The following is a 6,700-nucleotide window of genomic DNA, read 5'->3' as shown; positions in this document are numbered from 1 at the left end:
TTGGCCTTCATGCGTTTTTACTATGGTGACAATTGACTGCTATAGTGGCTTATTATGCCCGTATTATATGGGTATGATATACCACTATGCAAATCAATGGAAAGAGGGTGGGGTACAGTGGTCCCGAGGTGGGTGGTTAGGTACACGGGTGGGTAGCAGGGGAGTATGGGTTAACTCCTTAAATACTATAGCTGTTATTAACCGCTAAGGTGATTAAGGGGTTAGGGGCCATTAGATTGTATTTTTTCATGTACTCTTGTTGGCATCGGAGGACATGGACCTGGAGTATGCAGATGAGGACTCCCTTCATGATGGCAGAGATAAGTTGAACATTGTATTTACCTTTTTAATACTGTCTGGCTAATGTATAATGAGCAAATGCACTATTTCCATATGTGTATAATAGAAATGTTGCCCATTACTGTACTTTATGTGTTTGGGGGCGGGGGTGTTGGGAGTAGAGGAGGTGGGTAGTAGGGCTGTTGTGTTTATTTTTGTGTTTGTTTTTGTTTCTTGGGGGTAAGGGATTGGGTGAAGGTATTAGCCCCAAGGATGGATGTTTAGGCCTTCCAGGGGGAAGCAGGGCTGGTTAACCCTTTCATTACCATAACGGTTCCCATCCCTATGGTAGTGAAGTGGTTAACTCCTCCTGCAATCTTCCAGGCAGGCCTAATCACCCACCCTGGGACTATTACCCCCTTCATCCACTCCTCTTTGCCCCAAGAAACAGGCTTATGAAGTTTAACCCCTTCCTTGCCTTAGTGTCTAGCCGCTAAAGTAAAAAAGCTTTTTTAATATACATTTTAATACGTGTAGATGGGCAGGGGTCTCCGGAGCGGAGCCACATAGATTTGAGGTCCTGGAACCCCCTTCTTTCCAAGATAAAGGCCCCGTTATGGGGTGCCGGTATCGCCTATGCATTTAAATGTCCCGTCACGTGACCATGGGAATAAAATGCATAGGCGATACTGGCACCCATAACAGGGCCTGTATCTCAGGTAGCAGGGGGTCCACGGACCTCAAATCAACGTGGTTATGCTCCGGAGACACCCTGCTCACCTACACTAGTATTACATTTTATATTAAAAACTTTTGATTGCTGGTGAGATATGTGTAGGGAAAGGTGGCTCTCTCTCTGCAGCTCTCTCTGCGCAGCTCTCTCTGCAGCTGAACGAAATCTCTAGGTAAGGCCTTTTCAGAGAGGTGATCATCACGTCGCCAGCTACTCACCCATTTTGGGAATTTTGCTATCACAGTTAATCGAAGCTTTCTGAATACCGTGATAGTAACTCTAAAAAAACTGGCGAATTAAACGGCCGGCGATTTTTTTTATTAAGGCGTATAGCATAGGCCCCTTAGTGCTGTAACTGGTACAGAACTTTGCAGGTTCTTGCATCTGTACAAGCTAGATTAATCCATCATTGAAGCAAAAGTTGTACAAGAGTGATCCAGCAGGAGAGTTCGGATCTAGATCACAGTTTTCGATTTATTTGTAGGACAAATTTATTTCTGTGTGACTTTACAGCTAATGATGATTCTTTAAAGGTGTCAAAAGTGGGTCACTTCTCATTGGCTCATTCATACACTACATAAAATATGAAGAGGTCCTTCTCTATCTTGAAGATAAGATGTACACTGGCGACACACTTTATTCGAGCTCGGCTAGTCCCACGAATTCGGGTATACCCGGGTGTATTGAGGTTTGTGACTGTTTTCTGCCCGAGTGCATTGAGTTATTTTCCGGCAGGGATTGAAGCATTTTATTCCATTTGGCTGCAATACTGCACAGTACATATATATATACTGCATTACAATTCATGAATTTATGCCATCTGGTAGACACGCGAAGCATTGCAGCCTATTAAATCCTAATCATTATCATTTAACAGATCAGCCGCCCATCAGCCAGGCATGAACCCAGGCTGGGAAGGCAAATGCAACGGGGCTTGTCAGAGGTGAGGAGCGGCGCATTCCAGGTATCTGCCAGGTACATACCGGGTATTTGCTCGAATAAAGTGTGTCGGTGCAGTATCACCTTAGTCAATACTGTAAGTCCACGGAGCAAATTCTTTGTTCTAGTATTTATTCAGAGACAGATATAGAGCACAGCATCACTGCATCACAGCATCATAGTGTAACCCTCTTATCAGACCACCCCCTAAGTGAGATTGGGGGTACACTCCTTGGCTACTTTCAGGGTTTTTTGGTGCTGTGACCTGTTGGAAACAGGAGGGCTGTGGGCTCCACGGTGGTGAGGGGAGAGCCAGGACAGATTACCTTGATATCTCTTGATGGTGCACAGCACCTCCAGCCAGCGAGGATCCCTGTAGATCTTCAGGGGATGGACCCCCACTGACACTCCTTCTGCCAGAGACAGGAACTCACACACAGCAATGTCTTTTCTATATTTATTCATAGACAGCTCCAGTACAGAGAATGCAGGCTTCCATGATCTCTAACAGCAGATATATATTCTCTAGATCAGATCCCTGTCTAGATAGCATAATTCCCTTCCCTTCCCCATCCCAGCATGGGAGGGGGTGAGTGAAGGGGGTGTGTATAGATGCAATAGGACATCTCTCTTGTTCAGGATTCACATCATCCTATCTTCACAATACAAGGTGTTAATGTTGAGTATGGCTGAGTTGGTGCTTGGCTATCTATTATGGCAAGGTGTCAAAGGTTGAACAATACCTGTAGCTTTACTGCTACAACACATTTACAGTAGTACAATATAAAACATGTATTACGAAGCTGCATTGAACATTCAATACAGTAGTTCAATCTGAACAGCAACTATGACCATAACAAATAACAATGAAACTAGTTTTACAATAATCCACATGTACAAGAAGGGATTCGGAACCATGAGAATCCAACTGTGGCTGTGACAAAGGGCCAGTCAGGTTATACTATGCTGTATTAGGTATTATGCTCAAGGGAAGAAAAAGGTTTATAGGATGGTCTGAAAGGTCAGAACCAAGTAAGTACACACAGTTTTTCCTCTCATGTGCATTTCATACACTATGTACTGTAGTGTACAATATGCCTCTGTCCATTTTTCTTTCTCATTTTGTATTTTACAGTGAGGCAATAAGGCTGGTGAATGAAAACTTATGAATGATTTACTGCAGATGTTAGGAATATTCCGCATCACAAGCATGTCATTCCAGTTTCTGAGTCCAGCCTCAGACTAATGAAACTTGATTTGGTCTGGACCTTCGGATGGGTGAGTTAAAGTGCTGTACTTTACAGTTTGTTTCTGCAAAGGCCAAGTAATATGCATGGACATTGTACCGTATTCTCATTCTAACCACTTTTTTATTATGATTGCAGAGTGTATCCCATTATTAGGGCTAATAAATTTTGAAAGTGTTGGCCAAATATATGCATGGATTTCGAGTGGAGAAAAGTTTGAGGATGTCAAACAGAAGAGAAAACAATCTTTGCTACCTTCTGTAAGTATACTGAAAAATATGTGATGTGTAGAAAAGGTCCAGATAGTGTAAGCCTTTAAGATGCACTAAGAAGAAACAGATAATATAATATAAAATAAATGTGTGACACAAATATAAGTGACCAATGATTACAAAAAACAATATCAAAGTAGGGTTGAGCAACAAAATTCAACTGCAGAGTAGTTACTCTATAGGTTCAACATACACAAATTTTCAAAAAGTGTATGGTATAACCACACAAAATAGAGTCTTTCTGTCGAAAGTCAATAAAAACTATAAAAACGCAATATAGTTACGAAAGCGATTAGTGACTTGAATCCTGATGGGTCAGATGTCCATAGTGACCCACTAGATCCCCAAACTTGTTCACTGGATCAGTTGCTAATTTATTGGATGTCACTGACATCCATGATAGAAATCTGAAAGCGAAGAAAAGAAGCACATGCTTCCATAGTGCGATCACAATTTTGGGATTGATCTTTAAGATCATCGTGCATCAAGAGCATTCAAAGAGTTAAGTGTATCAAGGTTAAAACAAATAACAAATCCAACAACATAAATGAATAGATTGTACCCTTACTATTTGTCGCTAGATCAACTGTCACTACATAATGTTGTTTATCTAGTTACTCTTTGACAAAGTAGCAACAGGTACGAAAAACATCAGAGCTGACTGCGGAGATGTTATATACCTTATAAATTTGTTTTTTTACGGCTACATTTGTCCAGCTTCCTCACCAGCATTTTTTGCAGTGCTCCAATAATTTTTTCTTTCACTTGTATCTATTGAGATATAGTAAGGGCAAACCCTATTAATTTATGAAACGCGTAGCTCACCACAAACGAAGCGTGACCGCGGTGCTGAGGTAGGGAATTGAGTAATGCCAAACCACAGCCACGCGGGCGCGCCTAGAATGTAGATTGATCAAGCAAGCCATGTGAGGAGTAAAGATGTGAGAGTAGTAGAGGTTACTTTCCGGATCCGGACTGGAGAGTAGCGGATCGTCGGGGTAGGTAGCCAAGTTCAGGATTGGAGAGTAGCGGATCGTCAGGGTGTGTAGCCAGGTTCAGGAGTAGAGAGTAACGGAGTCCAAGGTACGTAGCAGGGTAAGGCAGTGGCAGGATCAACGACAAGGCAAGACAAGGCAAGGCAGGAGATACAGGAACTGAATGCAGCAAGGCACAGCGTCACACAAGACTATGCTCAGCAATGAGTGTCTGGAGCCAGAGGGAATATAAAGGGAGATCCTCCAATGGGGAGCCAGGGCGTAACCAGGAAACCGAATCCTAAAGGCTGCTGGTGCACACAGGTATGCCCTATGATGCAGCCTGATCAGGAACAGAGGCGGGACTGAGCGTGCGCCGACACGCGCACGTCACTGAAGTCAGGGGGTGGAGACCGGAGCGCAAGTCACTCCCTCGCCAGTCTTGTCCGTCACCAGGATGGTGGCGGAGACTTGAGCGTGAGTCAGAGGGGAGGCTGAATAAGCGCACTCGCCACGCGCTGGAGCGGGGGGCGCAGACAGGCCGCGCAAGATCCGCGTGCACGTAATGGGACTGCATGGCTGCGTATCCTGGGTGTCCGTGGCGGCAGATGTTTTAAGGTGAAGAGACGGTCTCCAGCCGCCAGGATGGCGAATCCTCACAATTTATGCCATTGGATTTGCTATTTGTTTTAACCTTGATACACTTCTAACTCTTTGAATGCTCTAGGATGTACCATAATCTTAGAGATCTATAGGTATCTCAATAAAATTGGATCGCACTCTGAGAGCATGCGCTTCTTTTCTTTACTTACACAGATGTTGAAAGATTTACTGTTTTTGGTGCTGGGATTTTCACTGTTTCAATGCCGCTGCAGTGCAGCTGCACTGTGGCTAAAGTTCTAGTGGCCCTGAGAGCAGTAAGTTGCTCAGGAGAATTATCACTACGGTGTTCCATGCGTCTGAAGGGACACCGCAGCATTAATCCTTTTGGAACAGGGAGAGAATACCGATACTCACCTTTCAGATGCCTTTCACGGTCGTCTACAGTTGTGTCCCTGCAGCACACATAAGATGCAGGGCTGTATTTAATTCCCCCTCGATGATTTAGATACATTTCCTGTACAGTGGCGGCCGCCTTTAGTCTACAGCGGTCGCCTCCGAGGTTATTTTTTAAATGCGTCCAGACGCAGGCTTTTTTTTTCTTTCCAGCGCCGCAGGCGCTTACTTTGTTCAGCGCCATTAGGCGCTGAATGGAGAACCGGCCGCGCGTGGCCGTGAGATGCGGCTGGCGCGCGCCCAATTTCGGCAGGGAAATAAAAAAGCCGAGAAAAATGCGGTTAAGCTTTAGAATAAGCTTGCCCGCAGCAGTATATGGGTTTCTACATCATAAGGGGGACATTATGCCTACACAAAGAAGATAGGTTTGTTACCATTTCAGGTTTACTGTATATATATATTTATATATTGTAGGAGGACATGTGCAGAGGTACGCAAGGGAGACTGTTTTAAGGTGAAATTAAAGTAAGGCTTTATTGTGCCTGTCGCTTTAAACACAGCAAAAGATACAACATATGAGAAATTGTGAGCCAACCAAAACCTGCTCCACTTTGGCATATATGTATCCCTATATACCAGTCCTTTTTAACTGGGTGGCTACCCAAGCTATTCATCAGCCCAAGTCATATAGATATATATATATATAGACAACAGTCATTTGAAAATAAAGTCTTATCTATTTGCTGGGTTGTTGCCTTTTCTCCGGCTAATCAGCATCCAGGTTTAGAAGTCTTATTTGTCAGCTCCAGACATCTGTGTTCTCTCGGTCAGTCTCACCTGGGAGACTCAGGAACCTCTGGTCTGTCTCCTAGTTCAGCTCACATGTGAGCTAAGGAGTCTCACTTCCTGTCTCAGAGGCAGGCTTTTTGTAACACCTCTAATCAACCAGGTGCTGGTCAATTCACCAGCACACTGCTGGATTAGAGGCACGTTTTCTGAACAGGGTAAGTCCCTATATATATATGTAGCCCCCTTTCCCTATGAATAAGGGAACTACACGTGCTGATTACCTGTTTGGCTCACAGGATACCTAATCCTCCGCCACTGGGAGCCTGGGGTGAGCTCTTGACCTTCTCGGTACAGCGCCTCCACTTGAGGGATCCGAGCGTAGCAGGATAACCCCTCACAGGAACCAATTACAGTAGGAAATTATACACACACAGGTATATAACAATTGGTTTACTAACACACACACATATA

The sequence above is a fragment of the Ascaphus truei genome, chromosome 3, assembly GCF_040206685.1.
Source record: "Ascaphus truei isolate aAscTru1 chromosome 3, aAscTru1.hap1, whole genome shotgun sequence".
Lineage (NCBI taxonomy): Eukaryota > Metazoa > Chordata > Amphibia > Anura > Ascaphidae > Ascaphus > Ascaphus truei.
This window is presented reverse-complemented; position numbering follows the sequence as displayed.